The sequence below is a fragment of the Coregonus clupeaformis genome, chromosome 40 (genome assembly GCF_020615455.1).
Source record: "Coregonus clupeaformis isolate EN_2021a chromosome 40, ASM2061545v1, whole genome shotgun sequence".
NCBI lineage: Eukaryota > Metazoa > Chordata > Actinopteri > Salmoniformes > Salmonidae > Coregonus > Coregonus clupeaformis.
Genome location: NC_059231.1, coordinates 4,433,902 through 4,452,297, shown reverse-complemented (window position 1 = coordinate 4,452,297; position 18,396 = coordinate 4,433,902).

Here is an 18,396-nt window from a genome sequence, read left to right as displayed (position 1 = left end):
GTACAGTAAGCTTCTATCTCATACGTGGCTTCACATGGATCTTAGAAACCACACTGAATACATGCTGGCTGTTTTACCGTGGATGTCAAGACACGGCTCATCCTCAGAATAGCCTATTTCTCCATAGGGAAACGTTTACCACGAGTAAGGTAATAATGCCTCTCTGGTTTGAGGATAGATTAGCCTACTGGTTGTTTTACAATGTCCTAACTAGAACATTATTGGAAAATGGAAGTGAAAATGTCACAGTTCAGTGTGTGGACGGGAGACTTTCTAACATAGCATGTGACAGAAGGATAGAGTTTGTGTGTTGTGTTTTTGTTTTTGCTTTACAATTGAATAGTAATTGAATTTGAACATACCAATAAAATGGAACATTCAATAACATTTCAAAGGGAAACGTTTTCAAAAGTACTGTAGTCATTTTACAAGCTAGTCAGAAAAAGTTCCTAATTAACATAAAGTAATTAGCACAGACTTTTACTTTACTATAAACGATAAAGAATAATCTAAAATCTCTCTCTCAACTGTTATTTATTGGTGCCTTTACACTTATGTGATTAGTTCTGCTGAACTATTACCTTCTGATGTGGATTCTACTTTATGTGCCAGATTTCTTAGAGGCTGTGTGATAGACTTTTAAAATTACTTTTGCCTCTTTGAAGTTTAAAAACACTAGGCTTGAGCTAAAATTACCACAGCAGCAGACAGCCAAACTGGCCATGAACTGTTTACACATGATCTCAGAAGAACAACATCATCCATAATAATAATTAATATTATATATTAATAATTGTAATAACATAATGAAATGCAAATAGAATCACACACACACACACACACACACACACACACACACACAATATAAAGTATATTGGTGGATCTTGCAGATGTTGGGTAAAATAATGCACATATCTACACCTGCATTACTAGCTGTTTGGGGTTTTAGGCTGGGTTTCTGTACAGCACTTCGAGATATTAGCTGATGTAAGAAGGGCTATATAAAATAAAATTGATTGATTGATCACTGAGTCCACTAAAACATGGAAGATCAGTTATTGGCAGAGAATATGCTCACAAGTAGACTAGCAAAATCCTCCCTTGACAGAACTGTCAAAATACTGAGTGAAAAAGTGCTCCCTCAAGCCACTGAAGAACTATACAATGAGCAACGTGAGAGGCGTTCCTAAAACGACACCATCACGCATGGACGAAATGTGTGCGTAATTTTTCTACCAAGAATATTCAGGAAGAGGTGAGTTTTCTTTCCACATGCAGACACAAATGAACACTGCACGTTGTTTCAAACACTTTTTCTATAAAGCAACGCTTTATTTCTACATTAATTTGTCTTACTGAATTGGAAAACCATTTCTGGCATTTACATATCGAGAATGTAAATGTCTTCAATGACAAATATGATTACGGATGGAAATGTGTGTCTCTGGCAAAGGAGACGTTGGGTACAATCTAGCTCTGATCCAGGGCGTTAGTGCGGCTAAACTGAGCCTTCTGGAACGGATCTTTGAGTGGCCAAAAGACGAAATCCATGTGTAGTAACTGGATTCAATGTAGGCTACTTTCGTTACTCACCAAAGTAAAGATGTTGCTAGAGTGTTGAATAACTGGTTTCTGTAGGCCATGTGCCAGCTGCTATTTCTCCAAAATATGACTTGTTTTGAACACATTTTGTTTACCGCCATTTTGTTTTGTTTCCTACAGCATCCAACACATGCGCGTGAATCAGAGCCAGTCTGGCGGTGAACAAAGTGTTTTAAAAAGTATTTTAACTTGGTATTATATTTCCTGAGCCTTGCCAACATGTCATGCAAAATCTAAATAGGGCTAGCCATGTGTTTTAAGCACTCGTTAAGCACTCGGTCACAACCAGCCGGTCATTTCAGCTAAATCTAGCCCGAGGGTATGGAAAAGAGACGGGGGAGGGGGATTTTTATAAAATTGAAGCTCATTTATAACATTTTTACACAATTTAAAAACTGTTAAAATTGCATTTTGGAGAACGGTAAAAACAAGCAACATTGACTCCAGCCATGATCACCTTGTTGCTGTAACTTCATTCACCTTCGGTCAATAGGGGATTTAACGGGATAATCCACCTCAGAGATCAAAATCATGAAACTCCTGTCAATTTGGTGAAAGCCTATGTTCTATCTGTAACCACATTTCCATTCACAGTTTTTATGTGAGTAAAGTCATACCGTATAAAAAAAATCACTACAGCTGTCATGGAAACAGGAAGTTTCGGTACAATTTTATAAATGCAGACAGATCATTTGTTCGATATGGTGGGATCATTTTGTGTCGGTAAGACTAATTATGCGAGAAATGGCAGTGGAAAAGCCTTTATGTGCAAATATTGATATAATAACTATCATATCATAGTAAACTTGGAGTCACGCAATGATATGGTGTGTGATCCTCCCACTACGACTCGGGAAACCATGCAGTTTATTAGGCTACAGATGAAATAAGTTATGATGGATGAACTTCACAGGGTGATGAAAGTGCACAGTGATCTTGATGCTCATTTCCAGTAAATATCGAGGGTCTGATTCTGGTGACTTGATGATCGATGCTTGACTGTCCTTCGACAAAATAAAATATATTCTCGCTCTTATCCATAATAATATCATCATGTAAATGTCACAATCGTCGTATACAGAGGACCAAGGCTCAGCGTTATTTGCGAACATGCTTTTATTATTGAAACGATACATGACGTCCAAAGGTACAAACCTACAACAGGAACAAGATCCCACAAACACTGTGGGAAAACTGGCTGCTTAAGTATGGGTCCCAATCAGAGACAACAAGCAACAGCTGATACACGTTGCCTCTGATTGAGAACCACACTGGCCAACATAGAAATACTAAACTAGAACGAAAACAAATGAAAACTCACACCCTGGCTCAACATACTAGAGTCCCCAGAGCCAGGGCGTGACAGTAAACTAGCCTGCCCGCACAGCCTACCCGCACCGTATCTGCGAACTGTTGGCTAGAGCGCATGTGCCAAGACCAGAGTGCATTTTCTATTTAACGCAACAGTTTTTGTGACAAAACTAGAGTAGAGTTGAAATGATGGAAACACATTGAACTTTACATTTTTATTCTGTACATCATAATAATATGCCATTTAGCAGACGTTTTTATCCAAAGCGACTTACAGTCATGTGTGCATACATTTTTACTTATGGGTGGTCCCGGGGATCGAACCCACTACCCTGGCGTTACAACATTTTTTTTTACATTTTAGTCATTTATCAGACGCTCTTATCCAGAGCGACTTACAGTTAGTGAGTGCATACATTATTTTTTTAATACTGGCCCCCCGTGGGAATCGAACCCACAACCCTGGTGTTGCAAACGCCATGCTCTACCAACTGAGCTACATACCTGCTGGCCATTCCCTCCCCTACCTTGGACGACGCTGGGCCAATTGTGCGCCTCCCCATGGGTCTCCCGGTCACGGCCAGCTACGACAAAGCCTGGATTCGAACCAGGATCTCTAGTGGCACAGCTAGCACAGCGATGCAGTGCCTTAGACCACTGCGCCACTCGGGAGCTTACAAGCGCCATGCTCTACCAATTGAGCTACAGAGGACCAAAAACGTAAGCGAAAAAGTACATTTTGTGTGCACTATGTCATCGCGCACTCATTTTTATCCGTAACAAGTTCCTTTGGTGGATTCACACCACTGGTGGGAAAATGAATGCACATATTTTCTTTATGCTGATTTTGAAAATGTGTCACCAATTGGATGGAAACCTAGCTAGTGGGTAAAATAATTTCCCCATGATTTAACTTTTAAGTGGTCCGTCTTTGAAATCAGGAAATCACGTATGAACGCGCCATAGCTAGCTACATGGTTCTCGCCACTGGAGATGGGGCTAACACACTATCATTTATTTATTACCTGCTTCCAGATCACCAAATCAGCCAATAGATGGTATGGGCATACTTGTCTAGGATACATCCAGCTGTTATATCATAATGACAAAGTATATATTTAGCTTTGATGTACTCAATCTAAACTGTGTACCAAATTCTTCAACTCAGTTTCTCCTTCAAGTACCATCTTGCAATGCGCACTGTGTCTGTGGGAAACGTGGGAATGTACCGTTGTTGCCATAGCAATGTACTCTGCACTCACTCTGAGCACTGCAAGTTGAATTCGGTGAGATAGACTCTAAAATTGATAGTGCAGTTTGTAAAAGGCGATTTTACAGCTAGCTAGCTACTTCACATACTGACTTTGCTATTAGTGTGTGTATCTACATTTGCTAGCTAGCTAGCCAGCCAGCCAGCCAGCCCAGAGAGAGAGAGAGATCATTGCACCGTGGGTTTTGTAGTCGACTTGAGCGGCAACAGATGTCCACAATGATTTTCACGCTGCTACATTACCAACCTTGTTATAAGGACAAATTGAAACATTTGTTCACAAAAAATATAGTTGTCACATATTAGTGTTATTTAACACTTTAACACTGTTAATCATAGGAATTTGTGGTTTGGGGTGGATTATCCCTTTAACATTCTACAAACACATATATAATAATTAGCTGCTATTTATATAATTAATATGAATTCGGAGGACAGAAATATGAAAGCATTAGACCTATCACTAAAAGCTTCAGTCATACAAAAGTTATACTTAAATCCAAACTGGTTCTCTAGCAAATTAGTAAGATTGTCTCACCCAATGTTCAAGAATGGCCTTTTTCCCTTTATTCAGATTACAACCTCTCACTTTCAGTTATTTATAAAGGAAATTATCTCCCTAATATCACTATTTCTAAAACAAGCCATAGAAAGTTGGTTGCAATTTCAATTTAATCCTCCAGAAATGACAGAACAAATAATGCAACAAATATTGTGGTTAAACTCAAATATACTAATTGACAAAAAAACTTTATTTTTTGACAAAATGTTTAAAAAATGTATAATCTTTGTAAATGATATCATTGGTAGGACTGGTGGAGTTATGTCGCACATGCAGCTAACAAAAACATATGGAAACGTCTGCTCTACCCAAAATTACAACCAAATAATTGCAGCCTTACCGCAAAAATGGAAGAGGAAAGTGGAAGGGGGAGAAAGTAAGGAACTTGTCTGTCGCCTTTGCATTAAAGAGCATAACTGGTTAAAGAAAACTGTGATAAATAAAAAAAGTATACCAGTTTCATTTAAGGACCAAATGATTGACAACCGTCCCATATAGATTGCAAAATAGTTGTTAAGAGATTTTTGACATACCGATCCCATGGAATAGTGTTTATGAACTGATACGCAAAACAACACCGGATTCAAAACTTAGAATCTTTCAATTTAAATTATTATATAAAATTCTTGCTACCAATAGAATGTTATTTATATGGGGGATACAATCTTCCCAGCTCTGCAGATTTTGCTGCGAAGAGACAGAATCATTACAACATTTGTTTTGGTACTGTCCATTTGTAGCTTGTTTTTGGACACAGGTCCAGGAATGGCTAAAGGATTGCAATATTTACCTGGAGCTAACCTTGCAGATAGCATTACTGGGTGATCTGAAAAGTCATAGTCAATCGATCAATAAAATAATAATACTTTTAGCAAAAATGTTTATTTTCAATTCACAATCTGTAGAAATAATGAGAATAGAAAGGTTCAGAACTTTTGTAAAACATCACAGTACAGTTGAATAATATATGGCAAATAGAAATCCTATATGGATGGTGTTAAGAGATAGATGGCTGGTGTTGAATGGAGTTGAAGGATGGGACTAATAACAACTAACAACAACTAATAAAAATATAACTAATAATGTAAGCATACTGTGTCCATAATAAGTAAATAGGTTGTAGGTTGGGAGCTTTTGTGAAAGAGCACAGTTAGAAAGATATGGCATATGGAAGCAAACCGGATGGACATCATGAAATGATCGGAGAGGTTGAGAGTAGAAGAAGTTCAGGAGAAAGAACAAACAAAATATAATTATTGTAAAATTGACTGTGTCCATAAAATGTATATAGTAAATATAAGCTGGAAGTAGAGGCCTAAGCATTGTTGTTCACTAGTTTACTCCAATTAGGGAAAGGGTGGTGGGGTTGGAAAGTAATAAAGGGGAATATATATATATTTTTAAAGGATATGTGTGTGTGTATGTGTGTATATATATGTTTCTGTATATATATATATATATATATATATATATATATATATATATACAGTGGGGAGAACAAGTATTTGATACACTGCCGATTTTGCAGGTTTTCCTACTTACAAAGCATGTAGAGGTCTGTAATTTTTATGATAGGTACACTTCAACTGTGAGAGACGGAATCCCAAAAAAATAATTATCACATTGTATGATTTTTAAGTAATTAATTTGCATTTTATTGCATGACATAAGTATTTGATACATCAGAAAAGAAGAACTTAATATTTGGTAAAGAAACCTTTGTTTGCAATTACAGAGATCATACGTTTCCTTTAGGTCATGACCAGGTTTGCAGACACTGCAGCAGGAATTTTGGCCCACTCCTCCATACAGACCTTCTCCAGATCCTTCAGGTTTCGGGGCTGTCGCTGGGCAATACGGACTTTAAACTCCCTTCAAAGATTTTCTATTGGGTTCAGGTCTGGAGACTGGCTAGGCCACTCCAGGACCTTGAGATGCTTCTTACGGAGCCACTCCTTAGTTGCCCTGGCTGTGTGTTTCGGGTCGTTGTCATGCTGGAAGACCCAGCCACGACCCATCTTCAATGCTCTTACTGAGGGAAGGAGGTTGTTGGCCAAGATCTCGCGATACATGGCCCCATCCATCCTCCCCTCAATATGTGCAGTCGTCCTGTCCCCTTTGCAGAAAATGCATCCCCAACGAATGATGTTTCCACCTCCATGCTTCACGGTTGGGATGGTGTTCTTGGGGTTGTACTCATCCTTCCTCTTCCTCCAAACACGGCGAGTGGAGTTTAGACCAAAAAGCTCAATTTTTGTCTCATCAGACCACATGACCTTCTCCCATTCCTCCTCTGGATCATCCAGATGGTCATTGGCAAACTTCAGACGGGCCTGGACATGCGTTGGCTTGAGCAGGGGGACCTTGCGTGCGCTGCAGGATTTTAATCCATGACGGCGTAGTGTATTACTAATGGTTTTCTTTGAGACTGTGGTCCCAGCTCTCTTCAGGTCATTGACCAGGTCCTGCCGTGTAGTTCTGGGCTGATCCCTCACCTTCCTCATGATCATTGATGCCCCACGAGGTGAGATGTTGCATGGAGCCCCAGACCGAGGGTGATTGACCGTCATCTTGAACTTCTTCCGTTTTCTAATAATTGTGCCAACAGTTGTTGCCTTCTCACCAAGCTCCTTGCCTATTGTCCTGTAGCCCATCCCAGCCTTGTTCAGGTCTACAATTTTATCCCTGATGTCCTTACACAGCTCTTTGGTCTTGGCCATTGTGGAGAGGTTGGAGTCTGTTTGATTGAGTGTGTGGACAGGTGTCTTTTATACAGGTAACGAGTTCAAACAGGTGCAGTTAATACAGGTAATGAATGGAGAACAGGAGGGCTTCTTAAAGAAAAACTAACAGGTCTGTGAGAGCCGGAATTCTTACTGGTTGGTAGGTGATCAAATACTTATGTCATGCAATAAAATGCAAATTAATTACTTAAAAATCATACAATGTGATATCCTGGATTTTTGTTTTAGATTCCGTCTCTCACAGTTGAAGTGTACCTATCTTAACAAATTACAGACCTTTACATGCTTTGTAAGTAGGAAAACCTGCAAAATCGGCAGTGTATCAAATACTTGTTCTCCCCACTGTATATATAAACATGGGGGATTGGAAGTGATGCAGACAATTACATTGATGGAAGTTACAATCTATCTGCAATGTGAAGCTGATCTACCCCCTAAAAAATAGAACAAATAAAAATAAAAAATAAATAAAAATAGAATTAGCTGCTATGCATTAGCTCAGCATCAGGATTAAAATGCTTGTCAACAGCAGTTACCTAGCCAAAGCCATCTACTACAGCCATCTCTACCTCTGCACCGTTTTTAGAAAAAGTTGCACTGTTCTCTGCAGCTGTGTCGACCCGCTCTCCATAAAGCAAGCAAGCCATACAAACAGCCTTGCCTCCCACCTCCCAGGCGTCCGCACGGCAAGCGGTACCGGAGTGCCAAGTCTAGGTCCAAAAGACTTCTCAACAGCTTCTACCCCCAAGCCATAAGACTCCTGAACAGCTAATCATGGCTACCCGAACTATTTGCACTGCCCCCCCACCCCCATCCTTTTTACGCTGCTTCTACTCTGTTAATTATTTATGCATAGTCACTTTAACTCTACCCACATGTACATATTACCTCAACTACCTCAACTAGCCGGTGCCCCCGCACATTGACTCTGCACCGGTACCCCCCTGTATATATAGCCTCCCTACTGTTACTTTATTTTACTTCTGCTCTTTTTTTTCTCAACAATTTTTTTGTTGTTGTTTTATTTTTTACTTTTTTTGTTAAAAATAAATGAACTGTTGGTTAAGGGCTGTAAGTAAGCATTTCACTGTAATGTCTGCACCTGTTGTATTCGGCGCATGTGACCAATACAATTTTATTTTATTTTATTTTATTTGAAGTCAGTCAACGAATACTGCTAAACTGCATTTGTCATTTAATCGGGATTGGAAATGATTTTAGTAGCCTATTTTCAATTGTTGGTGTTTAGCTAGGGTATGGTGACTGGTCACAACTTATGACATAATTTTTCTGCCAACATCTGATAAATCAATTCATACTTAATAGTACCAAGTACCTAAACTCAACGATGATTTCACCCACGGAGTTGAGCGTCGACTAGAGTTTTTTTAATGAACATCCGACTAATTCGAGTCACTATGCAGTCGATAATTTAAAAATGTACATTTTAAACCCTTTCTTTGTTTGCTGAAATCCATACTTTTTAATAAAACAATCAAATACAACCACAACTGTTTCCTTGTTGAGATTCAATTGGCACATGCGCATTTGCGCTGAGTTGCCATCTTAGAGCAACAGCAATGAGGAAGCAGTCGGTGGTTGTATTTGATTCCTGTTTTATTAAAAAGGATGGATTTCAGCAAACAAAGAAAGGCACTCAACAACAGAGGACAAACATAAGTACACAGTAAGGATTTAAAAAACTCTAGTCTGCGCTCAACTCCGTGGATGAAATCATCGTGAACTTGAGGTACTTGGCAAACTAAAGAGCAGAGTAAGGTGTTGTCATTTATGACAGTTCACTTACTGTGTTACTCAACAAATGACATTGTTCTTGCTGCAGTAGGCCTAGCTCATAAGTGAAACGCTCACCAGTGATGTGGTTTTTAAGTGAGTAAGATTATGTAGGCCTACTTCAAAGGGATGCTCTAAATTAACAAAGCCATCCAAAGTCCTGAGAATTGCTTACACACAATGTGAACGCCTTTTTTCAGTCAGTGGATTGCCTGAAATTGTGGTAAGTCAGCTGATTGACAAATTATATTCTGACCGATACAGTATGATTTTAATAGCAGAGTAAATCCATTTGAATTCAATCACTTTTTGACAGAACCCCTTTTGATTTGAACACAATCTTCCATACATACTTGCCCATTGTAGAAGTGCTCAGAAAGTGACTTTTTGGACCTGAATGTCAAAACACTCAAGAGATAAAGGTGCTGTGATGAGTACTGGGTATACGAAGAGGCAGGACGCAGACGCAGGAATTAACAAGGTCAAGGTTTACTAAACAATGAGAAAGAGAATAACAAAGATAGAGTAAAAAACACAAAGCTAAACAATCACACACAACATCTTCCAGAACAGTCCAGGGCTAAATAGGGGTGGTGATGAGATGATGAGGTGCAGGTGCGTTGGAGGTGATTAGGGTGCGTTGGGTTTCCATTCCGGTGTTGCCGAGGTGGTGCGCTCAGACCGGTGGCTCAGTAGACCGGCGAATCAGAGCGCCGGATGGGAGCAACGGGAGGAGACGTGACAATACCCCCCCCCCCCGGATGCGCGGCTCCAGCCGCTGGACGTCGCCTGCCAGGAGGACGACCCCGAGGACGAGGAGCAGGCCGGTCAGGGCGGCGACGGTGGAAGTCCCGAATTAGGTTTGGGTCCAGAACATCCCCAGCCGGAACCCAGCTCCTCTCCTCAGGACCATACCCCTCCCAGTCCACCAGGTAATGGAGCCGTCCCCCACGGAACCTGGAGTCCAGCAGGTCCCTCACTGCATACGCTGGACTCCTGTCAATGTCCAGGGCCGGAGGAGCCGTACCCCGGGGGACGGCATCCGCCAGAGGACCAGGAACCACCGGCCTGAGGCGAGACACATGAAAAGTGGATGAAACAAGGTAGTGAGGGTGAAGGAGCAGTCGATATGATACCTCATTTATCCGTCCGTGGACCTTAAACGGCCCCATAAACCAGGGGCTCAGTTTCTTGCAGGGCAGGCGGAGAGGGAGGTTTTTTGTGGACGATCGCCAGGCTGGAATACAGGGGCCTCACTGCGGTGGCGGTCGGCTTGGTCCTTCTGCCGATGAATGGCCCCCTGTGGAACCACTTGTCGACAGCGGGCGCATCAGTGTGGCTGGGTGTCCAAGGGGCCAGGGGGCCAGGGGGTAAATGCAACTCTTCGGGGGGTGTTGTCCCTCCAGCAGGTCAATGGCTCATTCCCAGGGCCTGTGAGGAGGGAGACAAGTAGCCTTTACCGAAGAAAATACATCGGAGAGATCACAGGAGGGCGGACTCCGGACTCTACACTGACGTGGAACAACAAACCACCGGCAGGCAGGTCTTCCGGCATGAGGTAGACCAGGCTGTGATCCTCTTGGTGCTCCAATTGATGGTGGGGTTGTGTAGTCTGAGCCAGGGTAATCCCAAGACGATCCGGTGAAGGGGTGATGTGACGATGTGGAATGACAGCTCCTCGTGGTGCTCCGGTGGTGTGGGAATGGTGATGGTGATGGGGAGAGTGACGTGCATAATGGTGCCTGATCCAAGGGGTTTATTGTCCAGTGAGGTGACGTGTAGCGGAGATGGCAGTGGCACGGTGGGCAACCCCCATTTGGAGACCAGCTCCCTATCTATAAGGTTCCCCGCTGATCCGGAATTTATCATAGCAGTAAAAATGGAAGAGAAGGAATAACCAGACACCGTTATGGGAACTAAAAACAATGGTTTTGTGATAGGAGCTGACGTAACACTCACGGAGTGGCGACGGGAGTCATACTGCCTAGATAGGGAGCCGCCAGGAGATCTGTGGTCCACGGTGGTGTAGGGGGTGCTGCCCACCTCCATGGGTGAGGACTCGGAAGCAGGGCGGCTTCCATAGCTCAGAAGGGTGAGCATCGAGGCTCCGGGAGGTGTTGGGAACGCTGTCTCTCTCTCAACATGTCGTCAAGATGGATGGACATGGTGATGAGGGTATCAAGGTCCATCTCGTTGTCCCGACATGTGAGTTCCATCTTGATGTCCTCCTGTAAGGATCTCCTGAAGGCCATGCGCAGAGCACGCTCATTCCAGCCAGAAGACGCCGCAACCGTGCAAAAGCTCAGAGCGTACTCGGACGTGGGCCCCTCTCTCTGGTGTAGATGGAGGAGACGCTCACCCCCGTTCTTTCCCTCCGTGGGATGATCAAACACCGCCCTGAACCGAGCGAGGAAGGTGGGGTAGGGAAGTGCCACTGCCTCCTCTCCTTCCCAGACTGCCGTGGCCCAATCCAGCGCCTTTCCTTTAAGTAGCGAAATCACCAGCGCTATCTTGGCTTGGTCAGATGGATATGCCCCAGGCTGACGCGCCAGATAAAGTGAAACCTGTAGCAGGAAGCTGCTACATTGAGTAGTTTTACCATCATAGCGCTCCGGTAGGGTCGAGGGTTCCCACAGAAGTGGGTGATAGCCCGGGAACAGGTGGCACTCGCTGCTCCCTGAGGTGGAACCGGAGCGCTGGACAGATTATGCAGAGTTTGGAACACTTCCTGCATGGCGGCGTTCAACTGTGCAAGCTGCTGCTGGTGCTGGTCGAGGCACTAGGAAACTCCTGCTGCATCCATTTTTGTTTGATGTGTGATTCTGTGACGAGTACTGGGTATAGGAAGAGGCAGGATGCAGACGCAGGAATTAACAACGTCAAGGTTTACTTAAACAATGACAAAGAGAAATAACAAAGACAGACTACACGACACAAAGCTAAACAATCACACACAATATCATAAGGAACAGTCCAGGGCTAAATAGGGGTGGTGATGAGATGATGAGGTGCAGATGCGCTGGAGGTGATTAGGGTGTGTTGGGTTTCCATTCCGGTGTTGCCGGGGTGGTGCGCTCAGACCGGTGGCTCAGTAGAACGGCGAATCAGAGCGCCGGAGGGGAGTAATGGGAGAAGATGTGACAGGTGCTCAAAGTTGATCTATTTTGCATACCCCACCATACCTTGAGACATACAGTACATTCGGAAAGTATTCAGACCCCTTCACCTTTTCCACATTTTGTTACGTTACAGCCTTATTCTAAAATGGATTAAATTATTTTTTCCCTCATCAATCTACACACAATACCCCATAATGACAAAGCGAAAACAGGTTTAAGAGAAATTTTAGCAATTCTATTAAAAATAAAAAACAGAAATACCTTATTTACATAAGTATTCAGACCCTTTGCTATGAGACTCGAAATTCAGCTCAGGTGCATCCTGTTTCCATTGATCATCCTTGAGATAGTTCTACAACTTGAATGGAGTCCACCAGTGGTAAATTCAATTGATTGGACATGATTTGGAAAGGTGCACACCTGTCTTTATAAGGTCCAACAGTTGACAGTTCATGTCGGAGCAAAGACAAAGCCATGAGGTCAAAGGAATTGTCCGTAGAGCTCAGAGACAGGATTGTGTCGAGACACAGATCTGGGGAAGAGTACACATTTTTTTTGGCAGCATTAAAGCTCCCCAAGAACACAGTGGCCTCCGTCATTCTTAAATGGAAGAAGTTTGGAACCACCAAGACTCTTCCTTGAGCTGGCCGCCTGGCCAAACTGAGCAATCGGGGGAGAAGGGCCTTGGTCAGGGAGGTGACCAAGAACCCAATGGTCACTCTGACAGAGCTCCAGAGGTCCTCTGTGGAGATGGGAGAACCTTCCAGTAGGACAACATCTCTCCAGCACTCCACCAATCAGACTTTTACGGTAGAGTGGCCAGACAGAAGCCACTCGTCAGTAAAAGGCACATGACAGCCCACTTGGAGTTTGCCAAAAGGCACCTAAAGACTCTCAGACCATGAGAAACAAGATTATCTGGTCTGATGAAACCAAGATTGAACTCTTGGCCTAAATGCCAAGCATCACTTCTGGAGGAAACCTGGCACCATCCCTACGGTGAAGCATGGTGGTGGCAGCATCATGCTGTGGGGATGTTTATCAGCTGCAGGGACTGGGCGACTAGTCAGGTTCAAGGGAAAGATGAACAGAGCAAAGTACAGAGAGATTCTTGATGATAACCTGCTCCAGAGTGCTCAGGACCTCAGACTGGGGCGAAGGTTCACCTTCCAACAGGACAACGACCCTAAGCACACAGCCAAGACAATGTAGGAGTGGCTGTGGGACAAGTCTCTGAATGTCCTTTAGTGGCCCAGCCAGAGCCCGGACTTGAACCCGATCGAACATCTCTGGAGAGATCTGAAAATAGCTGTGCAGCGATGCTCTCCATCCAACCTGATAGAGCTTGAGAGGATCTGCAGAGAAGAATGGGAGAAACTCCCCAAATACAGGTGTGCCAAGCTTGTAGCGTCAAACCCAAGAAGACTCAAGGCTGTAATCGCTGCCAAAGGTGCTTCATCAAAGTACTGAGTAAAGTGTCTGAATAGTTATGTAAATTTGATATTTCAGTTTAGGTTTTTATAAATTTGCAAAAATTTATAAAAACCTGTTTTTGCTTTGTCATTATGGGGTATTGTGTGTGCATTGATGAGGAAAAAAACAACAATTTTATCAATTTTAGAATAAGGCTGTAACGTTACAAAATGTGGAAAAAATCAAGGGGTCCGAATTCACAAACAGGGTTTTTTAACCTTTAATGTCAATTACCTAAAAATGTGTAAACTACGATTTTTTTTCTTCATATTCACATGTGTTGTAGTTTAGACCCAACTTTACATAATCTGAGGTTGTTGTGTTGTGCCCGCCATCGGATGAGACACAACATGCTTTCAATACAGGGTGGGTGTCATGTTTTTGCTGATACATGTACTAAAATGGGAATGACATTGAAATGTCAACTTTCAAATGGTACCACAAAGATGGTTGGAGGTCCACACATTAGAGAATGTTGACTTTATTTTATTTATTAACTTTTATTTATTCAGGATCAATACAACAACAACAACAGAAAGATAAACTACAAGACAGCTATAAATACATTACATCAGGTTAATACAACAAGTTGTAATAATCAATTGAAACTATTTAACAACAGAGTTTTAAACTGCTGTTTCGGCACCAGGGAATCCAGGTGTAATTCGGTTTGTAAGGTATTCCATACCTGTGGTCCATTAAAACTAATGGCGGATGTTCCAAACTGTCACGGAATCTGCAGAGGCTGCTCCTCCTCCTTGCTCGGGCAGGTTTCGGCGGTCGTCGTCCCCGGAATACTAGCTACCACCGTTGTATGTTTCTATGTTCGTTTGCTTTTGTCTGATTGTTGTACACCTGTGGTTAGTTAGCGTTGATTATGTGTCCTATAAGTTCTCGTTTTGTTAGTCTTGTGTTGTGTGTTATTGAGCTTGCGCGTCCGCGAGCAGAACGACCAGATCAACCGCATCGGGACCGCCCTTCAGGACGTAATAAACACTCTGCACCGATGGGAGAACAGAGGGGCACCCACATCTCCCCCTACCTTGCCATCACCATCGGCCAGTCCACCCATCCAAGCTCCGGAACCCAGTGGGATTCGGCTCTCGCTCCCGAGGGCGTATGATGGTACCGCTGCCGGGTGTCAGGGGTTCCTCCTGCAGGTGGAACTATACATGGCCACCGTACACCCGGCGCCCTCGGGACACGAGAGCGTTTCCGCCCTCATCTCCTGTCTCACCGGCAAGGCGTTGGAGTGGGCCAACGCCGAATGGAGGAGGATAGACGCCGCCACGATCACATACGCGGAGTTCTCCCGCCGCTTCAGGGCTGTGTTCGACCATCCACCTGAGGGGAAAGCGGCGGGGGAGCGTCTATTCTACCTCCGGCAGGGGAGGAGGAGCGCCCAGGAATTTGCACTGGAGTTCCGGACTCTAGTGGCTGACGCAGGGTGGAATGAGCGGGCCCTCATCGATCATTATCGTTGTAGTCTTCGGGAGGACGTCCGTCGAGAGCTGGCCTGCAGGGATACCAGTCTCACGTTCGACCAGTTGGTGGACATGTCCATCCGGCTGGACACCCTGCTGGCTACCCGCGGACGTTCCGAGTGGGGTTCGTCCATTCCACCCTCCAGCACCTCCGAGCCGAGCCCTATGGAGCTCGGGGGTGCTGGCGCTAGAGAGAAGAGGGGAAGGAGCACGAGGGGGCCATCCCCTGCACCAACTGTGGCCGTGGAGGACACACCGCGGCCAGGTGTTGGGGAGGGTCTCCTAGGGGAGAGGACGGCAGGCCCTGCACTGGGGAGTCCTTCCAGGTGAGTAGGCGTCCCACTTACCCAGAGCTCTCTGTTGTGCACTTCTGTATACCTGTGCGATTTCCACAGGTTGCACCTCATTCCCAGCATAAGGCGCTAGTAGATTCAGGCGCAGCTGGGAATTTTGTTGATCGTAAATTTTGTTTAGAATTAGGGATTCCCCTACTTCCTGTTGACATCCCATTTCCTGTTCATGCCCTAGATAGCCGTCCGTTGGGATCGGGGTTGATCAGGGAAGTCACAGCGCCACTTAGGATGTGTACGCAGGGGGGTCATGAGGAGACTATCCAGCTATATCTTATCGACTCTCCTGCGTATCCGGTGGTGCTGGGAATTCCCTGGTTGAGTTCCCATGATCCTTCTATTTCGTGGCAAGAGAGGGCTCTTAAGGAGTGGTCTGACCAGTGTGAGAGGAGATGTTTGGGTGTTTCCGTGGGGGCGACCTCGGTGGAGAGTCCAAACCAGGTGTCCTCACTGCGCATTCCCGCTGAGTATGAGGATTTGGCACTTGTGTTTAGTAAATTGAGGGCGACGCGTTTGCCTCCTCATAGACAGGGGGATTGTTCGATAGACCTCCAGGCAGGAGCAGCGCTTCCGCGGAGCCATGTGTATCCTTTGTCCCAAGAGGAGAAGAGGGCTATGGAATCTTACATAGCCGAATCTCTAAGACAAGGATACATACGGCCCTCCACTTCTCCTGCGTCCTCTAGCTTCTTTTTTGTGAAGAAAAAGGATGGAGGGTTGCGCCCGTGCATAGATTACCGTAGTCTCAATCAGATCACTGTGAAGTACAGTTATCCACTCCCTCTGATTGCGACTATGACTGAGTCTTTGCACGGAGCCCGTTTCTTCACGAAACTGGATCTCAGGAGCGCATATAACTTGGTGCGCATTAGGGAGGGCGATGAATGGAAAACGGCATTTAGTACCACCTCGGGTCATTATGAGTATCTCGTCATGCCATACGGGTTGATGAATGCTCCTTCAGTCTTCCAATCCTTCGTGGATGAGATTTTCAGGGACATGCAGGGGCAGGGTGTGGTCGTGTACATAGATGACATCCTGGTTTACTCGCCTACCCGAGACGAGCATGTAGCCCTGGTGCGTCGTGTGTTGGGTAGGCTGTTGGAGCACGACCTGTATGTCAAGGCAGAGAAATGTCTGTTTTTCCAGGAGTCGGTCTCCTTTCTGGGTTATCAGTTATCCGCGTCAGGGGTGAAGATGGAGGTTGACCGGGTGTCAGCCGTGCGTAATTGGCAAACCCCAACCACTGTGAAAGAGGTGCAGCAGTTCTTGGGTTTTGCGAATTACTACCGGAGGTTTATCCGGGGTTTTGGACAGGTGGCAGCTCCCATAACGTCTCTTCTGAAGGGGGGTCCGGTGCGATTGCAGTGGTCAGCGGAGGCGGACAGGGCATTTGGGAGACTGAAGGCCCTGTTTACCTCGGCTCCAGTGCTTGCGCATCCGGATCCCGCCTTACCATTTCAGGTAGAGGTGGACGCGTCTGAGGCCGGTATAGGGGCCGTGCTATCACAACGGTCCGGCACGCCACCTAAACTCCGCCCCTGTGCTTTCTACTCTAAAAAGCTCAGCCCGGTGGAGCGTAATTATGACGTAGGAGACAGGGAGCTGTTAGCCATGGTTCAAGCCCTAAAGGTGTGGAGACATTGGCTTGAGGGGGCTCAACACCCTTTTCTCATTTTGACTGACCACCGTAGCCTGGAGTACATTCGGGCAGCTAGGAGACTGAACCCTCGCCAGGCTCGGTGGAACATGTTTCTAACCCGGTTTGTATTTAAAATCAAGTACATCCCTGGGTCCCAGAACGGTAAGGCAGACGCCCTGTCCCGGCGGTATGACACAGAGGGGAGGTCCGTTGAGCCCACTTCCATACTGCCGGAGTCTTGTCTAGTGGCACCGGTAGTGTGGGAGGTCGATGCTGAAATCGAGCGGGCGTTGCGTACCGACCCTAGCCCTCCACAGTGTCCGGTGGGTCGGACGTACGTTCCGCTCGAGGTTCGGGATCGACTTATTTATTGGGCTCACACGTCACCCTCCTCTGGACATCCAGGTATTGGCCGGACTGTGCACTGCCTTAGCGCTAAGTACTGGTGGCCAACGTTAGCCAGGGAGGGGAGGGTTTATGTCTCCTCCTGTTCGGTGTGCGCCCAGTGTAAGGCGCCCAGACATCTGCCCAGGGGTAAGTTACAACCCCTGCCCGTTCCACAACGACCCTGGTCTCACCTCTCAGTGGACTTTGTTACAGACCTTCCCCCCTCTCAGGGGAATACCACCATACTGGTCGTTGTGGATCGGTTCTCTAAAGCCTGTCGTCTTCTCCCAATGCCAGGTCTTCCCACTGCCTTGCAGACCGCTGAGGCACTATTCACCCACGTCTTCCGGCATTACGGGGTACCCGAGGATATAGTGTCTGATCGAGGTCCCCAGTTCACCTCCTGAGTCTGGAGAGCGTTCATGGAGCGCCTGGGGGTCTCGGTGAGCCTTACCTCGGGGTACCACCCGGAGAGTAATGGGCAGGTAGAACGGGTGAACCAGGATGTGGGTAGGTTTCTGAGGTCGTATTGCCAGGGCCGGCCGGAGGAGTGGGCGAGGTATATTCCCTGGGCAGAGATGGCCCAGAATTCTCTTCGCCACTCCTCCACCAACCTAACCACTTTCCAATGTGTGTTAGGTTACCAGCCGGTTCTGGC